Source organism: Fundulus heteroclitus, chromosome 1, assembly GCF_011125445.2.
Source record: "Fundulus heteroclitus isolate FHET01 chromosome 1, MU-UCD_Fhet_4.1, whole genome shotgun sequence".
Classification (NCBI taxonomy): domain Eukaryota; kingdom Metazoa; phylum Chordata; class Actinopteri; order Cyprinodontiformes; family Fundulidae; genus Fundulus; species Fundulus heteroclitus.
Genome location: NC_046361.1, coordinates 3,073,398 through 3,094,373, shown reverse-complemented (window position 1 = coordinate 3,094,373; position 20,976 = coordinate 3,073,398). Strand labels below are relative to the sequence as shown.

Sequence of the window (20,976 nt, the reverse complement as noted above, 5' to 3'; positions counted from 1 at the left end):
AAGGGAGTCCCCAGGAGGGGCACTCTCCAGTATCCCCTCCAAGGACTCCAAAAAGGGTGGGTAATCTGAACTGCTGTTTGGCGCATAAGCACAAACAACAGTCAGAACCCTTCCCCCCACACATGTGGAGGGAGACCACCCTTTCATTCACCGGGGTAAACCCCAACGTACAGGCACCAAGATGAGGTGCAACAAGTATGCCCACTCCTGTTTGTCACCTCTCACCAGGGGCAACTCCAGAGTGGAAGAATGTCCAACCCCTCTCAAGGAGACAGGTTCCAGAGCCAGAGTCGAGGTGAGTCTGACTGTCTCTAGCTGGAACCTCTCAACCTCGCGCACTAGCTCAGGCTCCATCCCCACTAGAGAGGTGACATTCCACGTCCCAAAAGCCACCTTAATCAGCCGAGGATCAGAACGCCAAGGTACCTGCCCTCGACTGCCACCCGTTACACAATCCACCAGATCCCTTTGGCCCCTCCTACAGGTAGTGAGCCCATTGGAAGGGGGACCCATGTTTCCTCTTCGGGCTGTGCCCGGCTGGGCTCCATGGGCAAAAGCCCGACCACCAAGCGCTTATCAGCGTGCCCCACCTCCAGGTCTGGCTCCAGAGTGGGGCCCCGGTGACCTGCATCCTGAGAAGGGAACATTGCATCCATTTATTTAAATCATCATAAAGGGTCTTTGGCTGCTCTTTGTGTGGTCCTTCACCTAGGACCTGTCTGCCTTGGGTGATTGTTCTGACTGAATGATCACTTTTTCCTCTCTCGTCTGAGTCTGATGAGGAAAACCTCCCCTCTGTCTGGCCACTGTCAGTCAAAAATATTTTAGCGTGTTCTGCCAATCAGCATCAAGCAGCCAGCTTCACGATCCGCCCCCGGCCAGCCCCTGCTCCATAGACACTAAGAGGTTTAATTTCACTGGAAGTGACGGAATTTTGAGTGTTATTCAATTAGGGCCCTACTTTCTTGCTGGTTGCTTCAATTCATGGAGGCTCAACGGGGATTTGACTAGAGATTGGCAGGCAGCGTCCTGCTGCTCCAGAACAGAGAGGAGATTGTGTCTGGGAACTGATTCAACAGCTGATTAATGCGCAACATATTCATGAAATTAAGCGCATTTTAGCGCACATTTAATGCAATGTTTAATGACTACATTTATGACGTTTAACAATGCCTATTTGACCAAATATTTTACTAAATTTACAGGGGAGATTTAGCCCCCCTAGTATTCAACGAGATTCAATTAGATAAGGCTTTAGGATAATGAGCGGTGATCTTGTTGGAGACTTCCTCTCTTTTGACTAAAGTCCGGTTTGCCACGGTGTTGCACTCTAAAATTGCACTGGTGAAGGTGGTTGTATGTTGGAGTAGCAGCATGTTTTTATGTTGCAAATCTTTTAAGAAACTTTGATTCCTTGTTGTTCTCGACTGGTGGTGGATTTGTTTTAGACAAACATCAAAGACGCACACATTTCTCAGGCAAGACATCCTCTTGGCAAATCAGATCACAAACTTTTTTTTATTTTAAAAAAAGTCTCTGGATGCATTCAAAAACATCTTTTTGGTAGGGACTTTTTAGCCAAACCAGAAGTTAATCAGCGGTCGCCATGATGAGCGCTGTCCGAATAGTGAAGTGAGTAGGGAGGAAGGTAGGAAAAGGAACCTGTATGCTTCCTTTCATAGCTCCTTTAGCATAGGAACCTCACAATGTTCCTTACTGGCACTAAGGAGCTATTAGGAATCCCCCAATGCTTTGCATGACATGACATACAAGCACAGCTCACCTCATGGAAATGAACGAAAATGTCCAGAGCAAGGAGAGTGTGCACTTTGTAGTTTTCTGAAGGCTGTCGGCCTGAGTTTGATTAGATTAATCTATGTGCGTTTCCGCCATGTACTGACTTTGGAGTTAAAAGGCTGTACAAAATCGGCACAACAGACCGAAGCTCCTTTTTTTCCAATGCTAGCTCTTATTCTTGAATTCATAAAAGGTCAAGGAAAACAGAAGCTAGGAACAAGAGATAGGAGATACATTTAGAAAGGTTTGAATGCAGCCTCTTAACCTTTTTTCCACTTTTGTCCTTTTTTGATGTTGTGGTATAAAATTGCATAATTACTTATTTAAATAATTTAAATAATAAGTATTATATCTAACTAATGATAAAAAGGTTAAAAAATTTTGATAAATAATATTGAATCAAACCCAGAAACAATCCAGATATGTTTTTTAATAGCTGTTTTTTAGCCCAATATATATGGTAAAAGCTAACCACTGTGTGAGTAATTTTTGAATCAACAAATGCAACTGGAAGACTCCTTGAAACATGTTGAGATGGATGTAAAGTAAGACAGTGAAAGAAAAGGGTGAGGATGCCCGTGAATTGAGAGGAGAGGAGAGAGATGAGGAAAGAAAAGATATTGATTTCCACCTTAAAGAGGCAATCTCCGCTTCTCAGGAGCTCCAGGGACAACGCATGTAACTAGAGCACACATCTGAAACACACAGCGGTGGCATGTTAATCATGTTCAAAGGGGTATGAAATAGAAAATAACTCTGTTAAACTTTTCACTTTTGTCCGATGGATTTTTCAAAAGCAGTCAATTGATCTCTTAATCTCACTACTTTTTTACTGATTTTCTTCTGAATTCTCAATTCTACTTTAACCAAGTGTATACTTTCACTGTAAAAAAAAAACATATCAAGTTAATGTATCTATAAGTGCCTTGTAAAAGTAGAATATTTCCAATTTTCTTACATATGGTCAACAAACTTCTTCATATCCACAGAGCTGTGTACAGGTTGATTCATGCTTGTATGCATCTTTCTCTCCTTTTTTCTCGGCAGGGTGTGACTGGCAGGTGTGGTCCTGCAGTGGTTGCTCATCAGGACAAATGAGAAGAAGGTCAAAAGGAGCAGTAAACCTAGGAAGAAATGCCATATGTTAGCTTTTCAGAGTGGTAATCAGACTTGCATTCTTAGCGCTCATTTCTCTTGTTATGCTCATTCTTAACCTAGTCTTTTTGTCCTACAGCAGGATCTTACCCAGGCCTGAGCTTGTGTTGCTTTGCCCTGCTAATCAGTTCTTTGCTATATTGATCCAAAGGGATAACCTCTGTAAGTCTCACTGTTAATCTCCCCTCTACTCCTAGAAATAACCTCCGAAGACTACAACTGCTCCACCACACGCTTCTTCCTGGAAACAGGAAGGAGACGTTCTACACCAACAAGGCACCAAATACCATTGCCTGTCAACTGCAGATTCTGTGATTTGCTCACCTCTCCCACAAAAGTAAGACAATAGGCTTATATCTGCAGGATTCCTCTGGTATCAACTGTTCCAACTACTTACCACTCTTCCTCAGTCCTCACTTTCTGTGGATCTTTGCAGGTCCTCCAGAGTTAGCCTTATGCTTCTTGGATGCTTCTCTGTACTATCAATTTATGTAGGCCATGTCTTGGTAAATTTAAGTGTGGCATGCTCTTTCCATTTTCAAATTATGCTGACCTGTCTGCTCTGTTCCCTGGTTTTCTTAATGTTGTTTGTGCATTTATGTTTTATAATTAAGACCTTTAATTAAAAGGGGTATAATTACTTTCACAGTGTAACTTTGTTATGAGTGTTTTTCCTCCTGTAAAGAGAAACACATAGGGTCACACATGCTCAAAAATGACAAATGTCTTAGTTTTACTTCTATTTCAGCTTTTATTGTAACATATGAGAGAGAGAGAGAGAGAGAGAGAGAGAGAGAGAGAGAGAGAGAGAGAGTGTGTGTGTGTGTGTGTGTGTGTGTGTGTGTGTGTGTGTGTGTGTGTGTGTGTGTGTGTGTGTGTGTGTGTGTGTGCAAACACTCAGGCTCTATGTCTGTCTCTCCTCCTCAGTCATGCCTGCAGTGTGTGTGTGCTGATAGTTGTGTTTGTGTGTCACCATGTCAACAGCCACTTTGGAGTCTGTACATTCATCTGATCTGACTTGGCAAGCAGACGGAATAATAAGGTTGTGTTGTAGGACAAAAAACAATAAGCTTCTTAAAACTCCCTCTGTCCCATTGGAGACAAAGCTGCAAGACAAAACAGAGAGAATGTTTCCTTGTTTTTCCACCTGCTTTTCCCTCCCTCCACCTCTCGGTATGATGCAGTTAAAGTTCCCAGGGGACCATTACTTTACCTGGCATGTGAAATGGCCTAGGAGATGAATGCTTTTTCTGCATTACCTGGTGGCAGCAGAGAAGGGATGGATACAGTGCATGGATCTTGCAGACGGTTTTTAATCTGGGAAAGAGAGTCCTCTCATCCAAACAAGTGGTAGGATACAAAAAATAAAAATAGGTAGGGGCACTGAGATGAGGAAGTACACGCAGACAGAATGAAGGAGGGCCCACATAAAGAGTATGAAGTGTGATTGTGATTTTAATTAGCACCACTAGGGCAGAGAGTTAAGTATATGCCTTTGGGCAATGCTTACCACTGGAGATGATTTTTAATCTAATGAAAAGACTTTGACTTTTGATTAGGCTCTGGCCCTGATTGGGCTTGACTGCCTTCCCTAACAGCTTGTCTTTATGCAATTTAGGAATAAGGGGTTTGAACTGCATGTGGGTGGTAGCTATCCATGAACAATACCAATCTTATAGGTAGCACGAGGCCTCAGAAGTCAATGAGAAGCTCGACTTGTAAACAAGCAAAAAAAAAGTGTTTGGCCACAGTGTTTTTAGTAACCCCCACTCCCTCACCACTGCCACCAAAAAAGGGAAGTCCCCCTGGCTTTTACAGCCCCATTTACACTACCCTTGTTAAACCGATCCATGCCGAGCCCGGACCGAGCTTGGATCAGTTAACCGTGCTGAGCTTGGTTTTGACGATCATTTACACATCATGCTAGCACGGTCCTCGCCTCCTAGTGACGATCTACGGTACTACTGTTCTCTAGGATTGAAGGCGGGACTCAAGCAAATAAAAATGGCAGCGAAGTTATGCTTGGTTATAATTGTGATATTTTGTTGTTTGCGGAGAGTCAGGCGAAAAAGGCAACCGTTGGTGAATTTACTTGACAGAGTCGGGTTTTGGGAAGTGGATAAGACAAACAAATGTCTAATCAGGGATTACAGATGCAGGAAACAACGACAGACGTTGAGATTCATCACACTGCTAAGCAGAATCATCACTGGAAATCGTATGGCACAGTAGGGAAGCTAGTGTTTTAATGAATGTCTGAAACTGCAAAATTAGTCAGCTGACTGTAAGGAGATAATGCGGTCTGCTCATGCGCTCTTTGTTATCAGAGAACCATGCCACTGAAAAACCGTGCCGAGCCCACCTATCGAATTGGTCTAGATTTAGCTTGGTCCAGTTGTGTCTGGCATGGTTCAGTTCAGTTTGCATTCCATTTACACTCGATAGTTATCTCAGTTACCGAGCTCGGACCGTTCTCGTCACGGTTAAAAAAGGGTAGTGTAAATGGGGTATAAGTCAATGACAGGGGAGCCAAGTGTCCAATTCAGTGTTAGGAAGTGCTGCATCATCAAACTAGCCACCAGATGAAACGATATAGACATGCTGTGTTTAGAACATGAAATCAAGCATTTGGTCAGTAAATATATTACATTTGTCTCTGTTGAAGTTCTCATAAGTAGTCAATTTAATTGAATATATTTTAATCCAAAACTGTGAATTTTCCTGGCACAAACTAAATAAAAATTTCAGCCAGTTACTTTCTTTCTAATGTGTAAGGCATTTCTCATTTAGCAATAAAACTATCCGCTATCAATTCTGCATCAGTACTGAAAAAAATATTTTATCACATCTTGTTGAAAGTGGCTTGTCAAAAAGTATTTATACTCTTCTCAGTAGTCAGTGGAAAAATATGCATTGGCATCATAGCATTCAAACTCTTAGTTTAATGGTTGACTGTCTGTTTGTATATTTTCACTGGAATTTGAGAATTTATCTTTGGTGATGAGCTTAAGGTGTTTGCCCTTTGAAAGCCTCCTTCTCATCATGGTATTCTTTAGGTTACTAATTTAAAAATGACTTTGAACCCAAATTTGCTGTGGGTAAGGATACTTGCATGTTTATATTTTTAACCTGAAAATAGACTCATAGAGCCCTGCTTTGCAGAAAACAAACACAAATTCTAAACACATTTTATACAAGAGGTCTGCTAAATAATGAGTCAAAATCAATATTAGTATTAATATCAGTATTACAAAAAATATTTTTATGTGATGTAAACCTCACAGCAAAAACACCAAAAATGTACTTAAATAATGGGTCGAAACTACAGAAAGATGCCACCTTTTCACCCCATTTGTTCTTCTCGTTGTTTCTGTCCTCCAGCTGACATAGGTTTTCCAGCACTTTTAGAGCACATCAAGCGCCTCCTGTAGCTGAAATGAACTATTGCATGTCACTCAGCATTCTCCTGCTCTGTTCCACTGCTGTTATGATTTAGTGGCAGCAGGATTCAGCCAATCTTGGAAGCACAGGCTGAGTTATAGGCCGCAGACAGCTTGCAGTGTAGTATGTCAGCTTCAAATCGATGAACACATCTAAATATAAACTTGTCTCATGTAACGCTGACAAAATCATCTGCCTTTTTATTTTTCTATAAAAATCTAGCCATCAGCTGCCAGTGTCTACTTCTGTCGCATGTCCATAAAAATGTGGGTGATGATGTTGAGAAGACAATGAGTGTTGATGATGTCCCCGCACTGCTGCTCAGCACCCTAACACACACACACACACACACACACACACACACACACACACACACACACACACACACACACACACACAGAAAGAGATAGATAGATAGATAGATAGATAGATAGATAGATAGATAGATAGATAGATAGATAGATAGATAGATAGATAGATAGATAGATAGATAGAGAGATAGAGAGAAAGAGAGAGAGAGAGTCTGGTTTAACAAGCTGAGGCTAGAGTTGTGTTGTGTTACATTTGCCTTGGCTGTTGGCAGTAAAAAGCTGGGAATTATGTCACAGCCAGCAGAAGGATTTCCAGTTTCTTTGTAGCACAAGCAGATAACATGCAGCATTTTTAGAACACATCCCCAATGGCAAAACACAAATATTATCTTGTATACTATGCAAGTAGATACATAGGTACATGCAATTCATACTTTGACTGCTAATTTAACAAGAACTCTTTAAGTAATCCCAAAAATATAAAAGAGGATGAGGAGATGGTGGCAGGATGGCAGGAGACAATGGTGGGGTCAATTGCTAGTTGCTAATCAAGTATGTGAAAATTTACAAAGTAATGACCTATTTGAATAGTTTCTGTCAGGCTTCAGAGCTCATCATAGCACCGAAACAGCTCTGGTGAAGCTCACTAATGATGTTCTGGTTTATTTTCTTAGTTTTAGTTTTCCTCCTCTCTCCTGTCTTTGATTGTCTGGTTGTTTTTGAGTTCTGTCTTGTCTGGATCCTCGTTTAGTTGGTGTTATGTTTTGGTTTACCTTGTTATTGTCATTACTTTTATTCTTAGCCTGTTTCAGTTGCCTGGGCTTTGTCATTTGCTTTTATTTCAGCTCGTGTCTGTTTAGTCTTGTTTTCTACCTTAGGTTTTTTGTCTATCAGTCAGTGTGCTCCTTTTATTACCTCCACCTGTTTTTGTTGATTAGTCCAGCCCTGCTCTCCTGTTCTGTCGCCTATTTAAGCCCGCCTTTGTTTTCTGTTGGTTGACGGAATATCTCGTCTTGTTCCTTTTCACAACCTCTCGGTAAGAGCCTTGCAGCCTCAGTTATTTTTTGTTTATCTCGTCTGTCTGCCAGTCTGTGCCCGAGCAATTTTCTGCCCTCATGTTTCCTGAGTTTGTTTAGTTGCTGTCTGGTTCTGTTGGCCTGCCTGAAGACCACCTTTTGTCCCTTGGATCTTGTTAATTAAAACTATTTTAGCATCAGCTCCGTGTTCGGCTATCATTGGATTCAACCATAGCTAATCATCACACTCATGGCCTCAGATAATGGACTTGTCATGCTGCAGCCTTGCTTGCTGTACCATGGACATTTCAGGGCACTATTCACCCTCCATACATCCCAGTCTCCTCTACACCTCAGTAATCATCTACACCTGCCAGCCTCTAATCAAGCCAGAACTCATCACACCTGTCATCCTCTCTATTTAAGCTGCCTGCATTCAGTCCTTCCTCGTCGGTTCATTCTGTTGGTTTCTGTTTTTTCTTGTTGATTTTGATCATTGCTGCTCACTTCATCTGGTTCTCGTCCAGCCTGAGTTATCTGCCTGTCTGCTGTGATTCTGGTCCTGCTCTCACTCCAGTCGTGCAAGTATTCATCCAGTCGTGCTGCTAATCAAGCCTGGTTTCCAAGTCTCCATTCTGTCGTGCTGCTGGTCAAGTCTCCATCCAAGTTTCCATTCTGTCGTGCTGCTGGTCAAGTCTCCATCCAAGTCTCCATTCTGTCGTGCCACTAGTCTAGCCTGGTTCCAAGTTCCGATGCTGGAACTCAACCACTGTTCAACCTGAGGCTCAGCTGGTAAGCACGGCTGCGATCCCTCCGCTTGGAGCTGACGTCACCTCCATGTTCCTGGTGAGTCAATCTGACGGCGTCACGGCTGCCCCAGCGAGCCAGAGCAGAAGCCATGCTGTTACCCGTCATCTCAGTCACCACTTCCACGACACCAAGCTGGCTCCTCGGGTGAAGCCTTCAGCCGCTGCTCGGAGGTTCTCGCCTCGTTCGGCCAAAGCGCCTCGGGTCCATGAGACCCAGTTGTGGGACTTCTTTTACGGGGATAGGGATGACCTGATTCCCTATCGGCCCACACCAACGTCAGAGGCTGAGGTTTCAGTAACCCCACCACCGGCTTCATCTGAATACCCAGTTCCTGCTCAGCCCGCAGCCAAGGACCCAGTTCCTGCTCAGCCCGCAGCCAAGGACCCAGTTCCTGCTCAGCCCGCAGCCAAGGACCCAGTTCCTACTCAGCCCGCAGCCAAGGACCCAGTTCCTGCTCAGCCCGCAGCCAAGGACCCAGTTCCTGCTCAGCCCGCAGCCAAGGACCCAGTTCCTGCTCAGCCCGCAGCCAAGGACCCAGTTCCTGCTCAGCCCGCAGCCAAGATTTCAGTTCTCAGTCCAGTGTCCAACGCAGTTGATGAGCCGCCAGTCTGCCGTCTGACGCGGGTGGTGAGCACGCCATTCCAGTGTCCATCGCGGAGACCCAGGAGGGTCCACCGCCTGCCATTGACGCGGGGACCCAGGAGGGTCCACAGCCTGTGAAAGATGCGGGGACCCAGGAGGGTCCGCCGCCTGCCATTGATGCAGAGACCCAGGAGGGTCTGCTGCCCACCGTTGATGCGGAGACCCAGGAGGGTCTGCCGTCCACCGTCGACGCGGGGACCCAGGCAAGTCCACTGTCAACGCGGGGACCCAGGAGGGTCCACCGCCTGCCAGAGATGCGGAGACCCAGGAGGGTCCGCTGTCTCATGAACTCTGTAGCCCGGGCCTTCTTGTAGCCTGCAGCCTGGGGCCTCTTGTAGCCTGCAGCCCGGGGCCTCTTGTAGCCTGCAGCCCGGGGCCTCTTGTAGCCTGTAGCCCAGGACCTCTTGTAGCCTGTAGCCCGGGGCCTCTTGTAGCCTCCATCCAAGTCTCCATTCTGTCGTGCTGCTGGTCAAGTCTCCATCCAAGTCTCCATTCAGTAGCCTGTAGCCCGGGCCTTTTGTAGCCTGTAGCCCGGGGCCTCTTGTAGCCTGTAGCCCGGGGCCTCTTGTAGCCTGTAGCCCGGGGCCTCTTTTAGCCTGTAGCCCGGGGCTTCTTGTAGCCTGTACCCCGGAGGCGTTTCCCGAAGCCCGTAGTGAGGCGTTTCCTGAAGCCCATAGCTCAGGTACTCCTGTAGCTTTTAGCCCGGGTTCTCCTGAAGTTTGTTGCCTGATCCCATCCGAGTTTCTTAGTCTGATCCCGGGGGCGACCCCTGTAGCCTCTAGTCCCGTGACCCCTGTAGCTTCTAGTCCCGCGACGTCTGTAGCCCCTAGTCCCGCGACGTCTGTAGCCCCTAGTCCCGCGTCGTCTGTAGCCCCTAGCCCGCGACATCTGTAGCCCATAGTCCCGCGACGTCTGTAGCCCATAGTCCCGCGACGTCTGTAGCGCATAGTCCCGCGACGTCTGTAGCCCATAGTCCCGCGACGTCTGTAGCCTATAGTTCCGCGACGTCTGTAGCCTATAGTTCCGCAACCTCCGTAGCCTATAGTCCCACGATCTCCATAGCCAGCAGCCATGCTCCGCTCTTAGTTGGTAGCTGTCTTTCCTCCAGGGTGCTCATCCAACGCTAGCCACACCAGATCGAGCCGCTTCATTCAGGTCGCTCTCCGCGACGCCCCTGTCTAGCTCTGCCTCGTCGGGGTCGCCCACCGCGACGCCTCTGTCTAGCTTTACCTCGGGGTCGCCCACCAAGGGCCTTTCCTGATTATCAATTGTCTTCCTTTGTTCGCCCCATTGGGGTAGATTTGTGTTTTTGTTTTTTGTTAGAGACTCTAGCCCACCGTCCTATGCATCCCTCCGCCCACCCTGGGTGGGTCGTTTTTTGTTTTTGTTTTGTTAGAGACTCTTTCCCACCGTCCAGTACCTCCCTCTGCCCACCCTGGATGGGTCGCTTTTTTGTTGGACTTGGAGTTTTATTTTTGTGGTCTGTTCCTTTTGGCCGTCTGGAAGCCGGCCTTAAGGGGGGGGGGGGGTGATGTCATGCTGCAGCCTTGCTTGGTGCACCATGGACATTTCAGGGCACTATTCACCCTCCATACATCCCAGTCTCCTCTACACCTCAGTAATCATCTACACCTGCCAGCCTCTAATCAAGCCAGAACTCATCACACCTGTCATCCTCTCTATTTAAGCTGCCTGCATTCAGTCCTTCCTCATCGGTTCATTCTGTTGGTTTCTGTTTTCTCTAGTTGATTTTGCTCATTGCTGCTCACTTCATCTGGTTCTCGTCCAGCCTGAGTTCTCCGCCTGTCTGCTGTGATTCTGGTCCTGCTCTCACTCCAGTCGTGCAAGTATTCATCCAGTCGTGCTGTTGATCAAGCCTGGTTTCCAAGTCTCCATTCTGTCGTGCTGCTGGTCAAGTCTCCATCCAAGTCTCCATTCTGTCGTGCTGCTGGTCAAGTCTCCATCCAAGTCTCCATTCTGTCGTGCTGCTGGTCAAGTCTCCATCCAAGTCTCCATTCTGTCGTGCTGCTGGTCAAGTCTCCATCCAAGTCTCCATTCTGTCGTGCCACTGGTCTAGCCTGGTTCCAAGTCCCCGTTCTGCTGTGCTTCTGGTTATGCTGCCTCGGTGCTCTGGTTTCATCCTGCTTGCCAGCTCCAGCCATTAACTGCCTGCTGATCCAGCCTGGTTCTGTCTCTCTGGTCTCCTGCTTCCACTACTCATCATTCAATAAAACTCACAAACTAAGCTCTGTGTGTGGTTCAGTTCGGGATCATGACAGGACTTGTGTCAGTACTTGTCCTTTTTGTCATGATTTAGGTTTTTGTTTATTTGTTTAGGACTTTTCCGGACTTTTCTAGAATCAGCCTTGTCACCTCTCAGCCACCATCCTATCAGCTCTGTCCTCTCATCAGCCACAACTCTACTCTTGATCAGATCAACCTGCTGCACTAATTAGAGTCAACACTGCTCTCCTGTTCACATGGCTACTTATACCTGCCTCAGTCACCCACTCACTGCCAGAACATCTTGTCTTGCTTCATGCATACTGCCACCGTGCCTCTACAAGTTTCTGTGAGTTCAGCCAGCTGGATTCTTCTGCCCTGTTGTGTTCAGACTCCACTGCTGTATACTGTCTGTGCCTGCATGCTGCACAAGTCTACCTTATTTTTCCGGTGAGTACCAGGACCTGCTCTTCCAGTTTCTGGTGATTCCTCAATCTGCATTGCCTGTTCTGGTTATCCTCCGCCTTCATCGCTGTGTCAAGCCTGTCACTGCCTGTCATTCCTGGTCTGTTAGGTTCTGCCCGCATCTGATTAAGTCTGGTTCTGTTCACCTGCCACGTCTGCCATAATTCATCTTTTCAATAAACCTCTTAAGAACTAAACTCTATGTCAACTGATTACCGGGTTCACCAGTATTATACTTAACACTGTTAGATCTCAGTGCAGCATTTGATGCAGTTGATCTAAATATTTACCTAGAAAAACTTGGACATACTGTAGGCATTAATGGAAAACATTAGGCTGGTTTAAATATTATCTGACAGATTCCAGTGCGTTCATGTTGATAATAAATCTTCTTCAAACTCCAGGGTCACTTGTGGAGTACCACAGAGTTCAGTCATTGGGCCAATTCTCTTATCCATCTATGCTTCCTATTGGTGAAATTATTAGAAGGCATGAGATTATTTTCCACTGTTATGCTGATGACACTCAGCTATATTTATCCATAAATCCTGATGAATCCAACAAATGACTTAGCATTAGACTACAAGCATGTTTTGATGACATCAAAACTTAGATGACTTTTGAATTTTCTGCTTTTAAATTCTGAGAAGACAGAAATTGTCATTTTTTGGACCAGAGTCCTTAACAATAAACTTCTTAATCAGTCACTTAATCTGAATGGCATTAATTTGTCCTCTGGTATTGAAGTAAAAAAAACAACTTTGTTATTTTTCACCAAGACATATGATGTAAATCCCATACTAAACAGGTTTCCAGGGTTTCCTTTTTCAACCCCTTGGTATATTGCCAACATTAGAAATGCAGCTTTAGCGAAAATTCAGACTGAAGAAACTCTATTGCCTACCTCCATCAATCAGGGACTCATCCGCCTCCGACACAAGCCAATCAGCTTTGAACTGCTCCTCCTCAAAGCCAATCAGCATCCTGGGTTCATCTTAAAAAGAATCCCACATCCTCATCTCGGCCTTCTCCTCAGCGAGCAAGCAGTGGCTGCGCGTGTCCGGTTTGGACTCTGTCGACCGGTTTCAAGAGACAATAACTTATCCTGAAATCCTCCTGCCATAGGAATACCGTCTAGCCGCACATCTTCCTTTCCAACCTCTGTTTTCGTCAGCTCCGATTCCTGGCGCAATGAACTCGCAAGCGACGCAGACGAGTCCCAACTCTGCCTAAGTTCCGGTCAGCTTCGCTTCATAGCGCGCCGGGGTCTTTCTCAAACTGATCCCGTGGGGCTGGCTCTTGGTTCGCGGATCCGCCGACTCATCCGGGACCTCCTCTAGTTTTCATCGGCTTTGCGGCGCCACCTTGCCGCTCGTCCCGGCCGCAACTTTTCAGCCGGTTCTACTCTCTCATTCACTTGCTAATGCGTTCGGAGCCAGCTCAGGTAATATGTATTCACCCATGTTTGTTTTCGTTTTCTTCTTCTTCTGGTGTTGCCGGTAGCCATCGGGCTTGTGGTGGCATTGCTGCCACCTACTGGTTGGAGTATGAAGTGCATTTTAAATTCAGCAATTGATACCAATCGTTATTAAACCGCTGCAACTCTGGTGCAATTTGGCATCCGCTTGGACTGGTCTGTATTGGGTTCAGACTTCTCATTCATGCTGACCAGGCCACTTCTGTCACTCTTGTCATTTCAATGTTTTGCCAATCAATTCTTCAGGTGTTGTGAAATTATACATGTTAAAGTTATTTAAGGTTTTGTTAGTAGGTATTATCTGAATGTCAGCTGGGACCCTACGTACGGATGGCTGTGGGGATGGTTTGAGTATTGGGCGATCTTTAACAGCAACTTGCTCATGTATTTAGGGATTGTCTATTTCTTCTTTTAGGTTCAAGAATTCATTCAAGATGAATACCGGAGAGCATCACTGAAGGTGCTGTTGTCTGGTTGATACTATTTTCAATTACGGATCCTCTCTGCAGTTGTGAGGCTAACTAAAGCTACTAAGCAACGAGATCATCAGTTAGCAGGATGCAGTGCAGAATCTGAATTAAATTATTAAATTCATCCAAATGACATGGAATAAGCTAAATAAGCTAATCGATTCATAACAGCATTTGGTATGTGTTTGGCATTCTACGTATTTATGAGCTAAGCAAACATTATCGATTATGTCTTAAGAAGTGTTACCCGTGTTTAATGGTCCTTCATTTTCTGGATGTTTTCTTATAGATATTCTTTTCACTATTCCCAGTTGTTTTCTCAAACTAAACCTGTCAGCCTGCATTGAGTTCTACGTATTGATCTTAACCTAGTTCCATGATGGTTTTTGCCTGCAGATAAGCTCGAATTCTCGAGATATCAGTTTCATATCAGTTATTTCTGAGGGTCGGCTGCTCTCCTCGCTCGGTCACCTCAATCTCGCAGGTGCATCATTTTAAGAGTCATGTGTTTATTTCCAGGCAGCTTGAGCTCACTAATTTCGTTTCCTTCCCTCCTTGAACAGGATACTCTGGTTAAGAGTTGCCGTTCTGACCTTTCCTTCTGGTCTGGCTTGCTTCTCGTCCGGATTTGAAATACACTTTCTATAGTGTCTTTTTGTCTGTAGATGCGTTAAATTTTACGGATGTGCATCCGTAAGTTTTGGAGGATTCTAAAAACAGTTGGTTTGCAGATTTGTGAAATTGTCAAAGAAATCGTTAATCTTGTGACCTTTCATCTAGAGTTATTTCAGCATTCAGGATGTGAGCTGCGCAACAGCAGACGCTTGTGGAGCCCAATCGTAGGTGATGGCTATCATCAGCATGCCTCACATATCTGCTCTTACTTTTCATTCATCTTAGCCGCCTCATCTTAAAGGTAATCTAACTACGAATACTGGTGGTGGATTCAAGTCTCATTAAGCCCGCGTCCGTCCTGTTCATTCCCTCTTGGTCACTCACTCATTTATGTGCATCATCCCTAAGCATCCTCTGTTATTTATCCTGTCATCCAGGTGTCCTGCCATGCAGTTGTCCTGTTATTCTGTTCATTCTTTCATGGTCATTCATTTATTCATGTTCCCTGCCATGTTCCCCACTACGTTCCCTGCATACTCCTTGCATGCTTCCTGCATGCTCCCAGTGTGCTCCCTGTGTGTTCCCTGCCATGCTCCCTGTCATTGCGGCCTTCCCTGCCATACTCTTTGCCATGTTTCCTTCTATGCTCCTTGCCGTGTTTCCTTCTATGCTCCTTGCCGTGTTTCCTTCTATGCTCCCTGCCGTGTTTCCTTCTACGCTCCCTGCCGTGTTTCCTTCTACGCTCCCTGCCGTGTTTCCTTCTACGCTCCCTGCAACGCGGCCTGCCCTGCCATGTGTTTCCTTCCATGCTCCTTGCCGCGTTTCCTTCTACGCTCCCTGCAACGCGGCCTGCCCTGCCATATGTTTCCTTCCATGCTCCTTGCCGTGTTTCCTTCCATGCTCCTTGCTGTGTTTCCTTCTATGCTCCTTGCCGTGTTTCCTTCTATGCTCCTTGCCGTGTTTCCTTCTACGCTCCCTGCAACGCGGCCTGCCCTGCCATGTGTTTCCTTCTATGCTCCTTGCCATGTGTTTCCTTCTATGCTCCTTGCCATGTGTTTCCTTCTATGCTCCTTGCCATGTGTTTCCTTCTATGCTCCTTGCCGTGTTTCCTTCTATGCTCCTTGCCATGTGTTTCCTTCTATGCTCCTTGCCATGTTTCCTTCTACGCTCCCTGCAACGCCCTCCTCCCTGCCATGCGGCCTGTCCTGCCATGTTTCCTGCCATGTGTTTCCTTCCATGCGGCCTGCCCTGCCATGTGTTTCCTTCTATGCTCCTTGCCGTGTTTCCTTCTATGCTCCCTGCGTTCTCTGCCATGCTCCCTGCGTGTTCCCTGCGTTCTCTGCCATGCGTTCTCTGCCATGCTCCCTGTGTGTTCCCTGCGTTCTCTGCCATGCTCCCTGTGTGTTCCCTGCGTTCTCAGCCATGCGTTCTCTGCCATGCGTTCTCTGCCATACTCCATGCGTTCTCTGCCATGCGTTCTCTGCCATACTCCCTGCGTTCTCTGCCATGCGTTCTCTGCCATGCTCCCTGCGTTCTCTGCCATGCGTTCTCTGCCATGCTCCCTGTGTGTTCCCTGCGTTCTCTGCCATGCTCCCTGCGTTCTCTGCCATGCGTTCTCTACCATGCTCCCTGCGTTCTCTGCCATGCATTCTCTGCCATGCTCCCTGTGTGTTCCCTGCGTTCTCTGCCATGCGTTCTCTGCCATGCGTTCTCTGCCATGCGTTCTCTGCCATACTCCCTGCGTTCTCTGCCATGCGTTCTCTGCCATGCTCCCTGTGTGTTCCCTGCGTTCTCAGCCATACCCCCTGAGTTCTCTGCCATGCTCCCTGTGTGTTCTGCGTTCTCGGCCATGCTCCTGCATGCGGCCTGCCCTGCCATGTTCCCTTCTATGCTCCCTGTGTGTTCTCTGCCATGTTCCCTGCGTTCTCTGCCATGTTCTCTGCCATGTTCCCTGCGTTCTCTGCCATACCACCTGCGTTCTCTGCCATGCTCCTGTGTGTTCCCTGCCATATTTCCGGCCATGCTCCCTGTGTGTTCCCTCCCATGTCCCCTGCATGCTGCCCGCCTTGCTCCCTGCCATGATTATTCATTCATCACGTGCATCAGCCCAAAACTGACCATTCACCTCACTTTCCACCTCTCCATCAACCTCACCTCATCTTTCCATTCATCTTGTTTAATTCTGGTAAGCCTTTGCGGCAATGGCCCTCTTTGCTAAGCTTTCACATCTTTTCTCCTTCATTACTCATCCTTCTCTCTGCCTTCTGAACTTGCTGACGCTCTGGCCTGGACCTCGGCATTTTTTGGGGGGTAATTTCCCTATTCTCATACATCTGCTTATCTATGTTAAAGTATAAATCACCGTTTATGTTCCTGCCAAGGTCCGAGCGCCAAAGTTTAAACTATTGTATCAATAAATTCCTATCGCTTTTCTCTCTTTGTGAGTCTTTAGTTTGAAATGATGCTAAAGCGGAAATACAACCGAAGAACTCTTGCTTACTTCCATTCAATCAGAGGCTTGTCTGCCTCCGATGGAGCATTTGCTTCGAGCCACACCTCCTCGAAGCCCAATCATCATCCAGTGTTCACCTTAAACAGCAACTCCAAATCATCTCTCAGCCTGCTTTTTGGCAAGCGCAAGAACCATTGCACTAATGTCGTATTTTGCTTCAGACATTCCCCTTTGCAAGCCTTTCAGTTCCAAGTATCATCCTGTGACCGACCATCTCTATTCATGCACCTTACCATACACCTCACCTCATCTCCCCATTCATCTCACTCAACTTTGGTAGGCCTTCGCGGCAACCGGCCCTGTTTGGTAAGCCTTCGCAGCACTTTTCCTCTATAGCTCATCCTACTTGTCTCTGTTTTTAGTTTAATCCAAGTCTCATTGTCTTTCAACCATGCAGACGCATCGGCCTCGACCTCGGCAATTTTTTGGGGGGAAATATCCCTATTCTCATACGCCTGCTAATGCATATTCAAGTATAATTCAGCGTGAATTTTTCCTGCCGAGGTCTGAGCGCCAAACTCTTAAAATATTGTATCAATAAAATTCTTCTAATTGCCTTTTCTTTCTGTGTGAGTTTTTCAGATTGAAATGCAGCTTTAGCGAAAATTCAGACTGAAGAAACTCTATTGCCTACCTCCATCAATCAGGGACTCATCCGCCTCCGACACAAGCCAATCAGCTTTGAACTGCTCCTCCTCAAAGCCAATCAGCATCCTGGGTTCATCTTAAAAAGAATCCCACATCCTCATCTCGGCCTTCTCCTCAGCGAGCAAGCAGTGGCTGCGCGTGTCCGGTTTGGACTCTGTCGACCGGTTTCAACCCACCTCCATCCCCTTCTCCACCATCGTACCAAGCTTCGCCTGGCTTTCCTACGGTCCTCCTTCAACCTTGTTCCTATCAGAGTGTAATTCCTCCTGGACTCTTATGGAATTCCCAGTCACTCCTTAAAACGGTCCGGCAGAAGACCGCCATGCTGAGCCTGGTTCTGCCAGAGGTTTCTTCCCAAGGGGGAGTTTTTTCTCTCCACAGTCGCTTCATGCTTGCTCATCATGGACAGTTCATGCAAACCTGTGTTTATCAAGTTGGACATCAAGCTCAAACAGATCATCATATGGACTGAACAAACTTTGCTTATCTCCACTCCACCACCAGTTTCAGACCTGGGGGGAAATATCCCTATTCTCATACGCCTGCTAATGCATATTCAAGTATAATTCAGCGTGAATTTTTCCTGCCGAGGTCTGAGCGCCAAACTCTTAAAATATTGTATCAATAAAATTCTTCTAATTGCCTTTTCTTTCTGTGTGAGTTTTTCAGATTGAAATATTATTTGAAGCCTTCAGCTGATCCAAATACTGCAACAAATGTTCTGATGAAAATCAACAAGAGAAATCATATTTCTCCAATTTTAGTTTTCCTTCCCTGGCTTCCTGTTAAATCAAGAGTATAATTATAAATGATCCTTCTCGCATATAAAGCCCTTAAAAATTAAGCTCCATCATATATAGAGATCTGATTACCCCATATGTTCCTAACAGAGCAATGCACTCTCAGACTGCAGGTCTACTGATCGTACCAAGAGTCTCCAAAAGTATAGTGAGAGGAAGATCCTCTAGTTATCAGACTCCCCTCCCGTGGAACCAACTCCTAGTTTTGATGCCTGAGGCAGACACATTGTCTACTTTTAAGACTAGGCTTAAAACCTTCCTTCATGATAAAACTTATAGTTAGAGTGGCTTAGGCTATCCTGAGCCATCTCTATAGTTATGCTATGTAATAGGCTTAGGCTGCTGGAGGACATCACAATCTATTTAACTCACTCTCCTGAGTTCTTCTGCTGTTCTCCAATTTGCCTTGTTTGTTGTTATTTTAACTCTCTGTGTTTTTTCCCTCTATGCCACCCCTTGGGGGGTTGGGGGTGGCTTAATCATCTGCCATTACCATATTACAGAAAGGATTCCTGGATCATTAGCCCCTTTTCCATTGCCACTCAAATGCCTGGGGATTTTCGCAAATCACGGGTAGCATTTCCATACACATTTACCTGACGAATTTCGTTTACCTGCACTTTGCCAGGGCTTTGGTCCTCCAACCGACCCAGTGCTTCTTGGCTTTCTCTACGCTTTGCTCAGTGGGTGGGGTTGGCTGCAGTAAGAAAAACTGTCCGGGTGGAGTAAGGAGATGAGGAGTTTACAAACCTATTTATAAATTTAATTTATCACAAAAAAGTTCTTTTAAGATGATTTTATGTGAGAAAGTGCACCTCAACATCATCCGTGCAATCAGTTCATCAGGATCAAGGCAGATGACCGTTCACACTGAGCCTGGTTCTTCTGGAGGTTTTCCTCTCCACTGTCACTTCATGCATGCTCAGTATGAGAGTTTGCAGCAAAACCATTGACTATGCTGCTTGTAATGACTCAATGCAATCTATTGTGTGTCCTTAGATGGGAAACTTTTTGACCAATCTGTCTGTGTGATTTAATTGAATTTGTGGAAGTGCCTTGAGATGATGTGTGTAGAATTGTCTCTACGTAAATAAAATGTTATTGAATATTAATGAAATTATATACTGTTTCTGTACAAGGACAAGGGAAACTTCTCTGATCATTAATGGATACTCAGATAAAACATCCTCACTGTTTGTTCATGGGGAAAAAAATCTATGAAATTAGTTTGCATGGAGGGAACAAAACAGTGGATACTGGAGAAAGGTCCTATTCTAATTACCATGAAGGAGTTTTTAAAATTGTTTGACATGGTTTGGGGTTGAGGTTAAGTCCAGGTCAGTGTCCAGAGTGACTGAAGCCAAATGGGGTATCTGACAGGTGCAAGTAAATAACAGGGAAATCCAAAAACTAGAACCTGGTTGGATACTTGGCAAACAGGCAATGATTAAACACTTTATTTGACTCTCCAAGCAGCAGGTCTGAATACCCTCCTCAGCCAGAGGTACATCAGCCTCTCGTCCTGCAGCTGCCTCAAGTGACCTCCACCTCAAAGATCAACATCAACAAGGCTGCAAGTCTACGCAAGGTGTAAGGTCCTATGCTAAAAATTATGTGCTGACCAACCTGCAGGGGTATTTATGGATATCTTTAATTTCTCCTTGCAGCTCTCCATGGTTGCTGCCTGACTGAAGTCATTCACCATTACCTGCCTCAATGATCACCACCATGTTGCTCTGACCTCACAAATCATGAAGTGTTTCGAGAGGATCTTCCTGAAGTACACCATGGACACCATACCTGCTGGCCTGGAAAGCCTGCAGTTTGCCTACAGGGATAATTGTTCTAAAGACAATACTGTCTCAATAGCACTTCACACAGCTGACTTCTCTGCAGCATCCTAAAACCTATGTAAGGTTGCTATTTGTGGATTATTCAGCTCAGCCTTCAACACTGTAAATGACCTGTACTTGTATAGTGTTTTATTAAGACCTGAGAACTCCAAAGCGTTTTACACTACATTCAGTCGTTCACCCATGCAAGCACACATTCACACACTGATGGTGGTAAGCTACATTTGTAGCCACAGCTGCCCTGACAGATTGAAAGAAACAAGACTCCCATGCAGCGGTACCACCAAACACTCTGACCACTGACCAGCAGACAATGTGAGTGAAGTGCCCAAGAAAAAAATGACTGAGACGGTCAGAACAGGGGGTTGAACCATACTTCTGAATATGCTGGCCATGAAGCTACACAATTTGGGATTATCTGCATGGCTCTGCTTCTGGATCAGTGACCTGGTCTCCAACAGGATCCCAGGTGGTCAGGATATGCCCCACTGATTCTCAACACTGGAATGCCACAGGGTAGTGCCCTCAGCACTGCCCTCTTTATTGACACAGTGGTGCTCCAGGAATAACCTCATTCTGAACACCAGCAAGACCAAGGAGGCATGGAAGCACCCTTTCTAGCTTTTCAGGGAGTGAGTGTGCTACAGGAGGTCCAGGAAGACTGAACACTCTCTCCTCTCTGCAACATAAGGAGGTGGTGGAACATGTGCACAGCAGAATGTTCCTGGGCATTTACATTAC

At 45.9% G+C, this 20,976-nt stretch overlaps 1 long non-coding RNA gene across 1 annotated transcript; it reads left to right on the top strand.

The window, feature by feature from the left end:
- Positions 1-2,853: 2,853 nt before the first annotated feature.
- On the top strand, positions 2,854-20,167 carry LOC118566141. Its single transcript, XR_004932837.1, has 4 exons — positions 2,854-2,957; positions 3,150-3,289; positions 19,856-19,972; positions 20,050-20,167. It is a non-coding gene; the product is annotated as an uncharacterized LOC118566141 (long non-coding RNA).
- Positions 20,168-20,976: the final 809 nt, after the last annotated feature.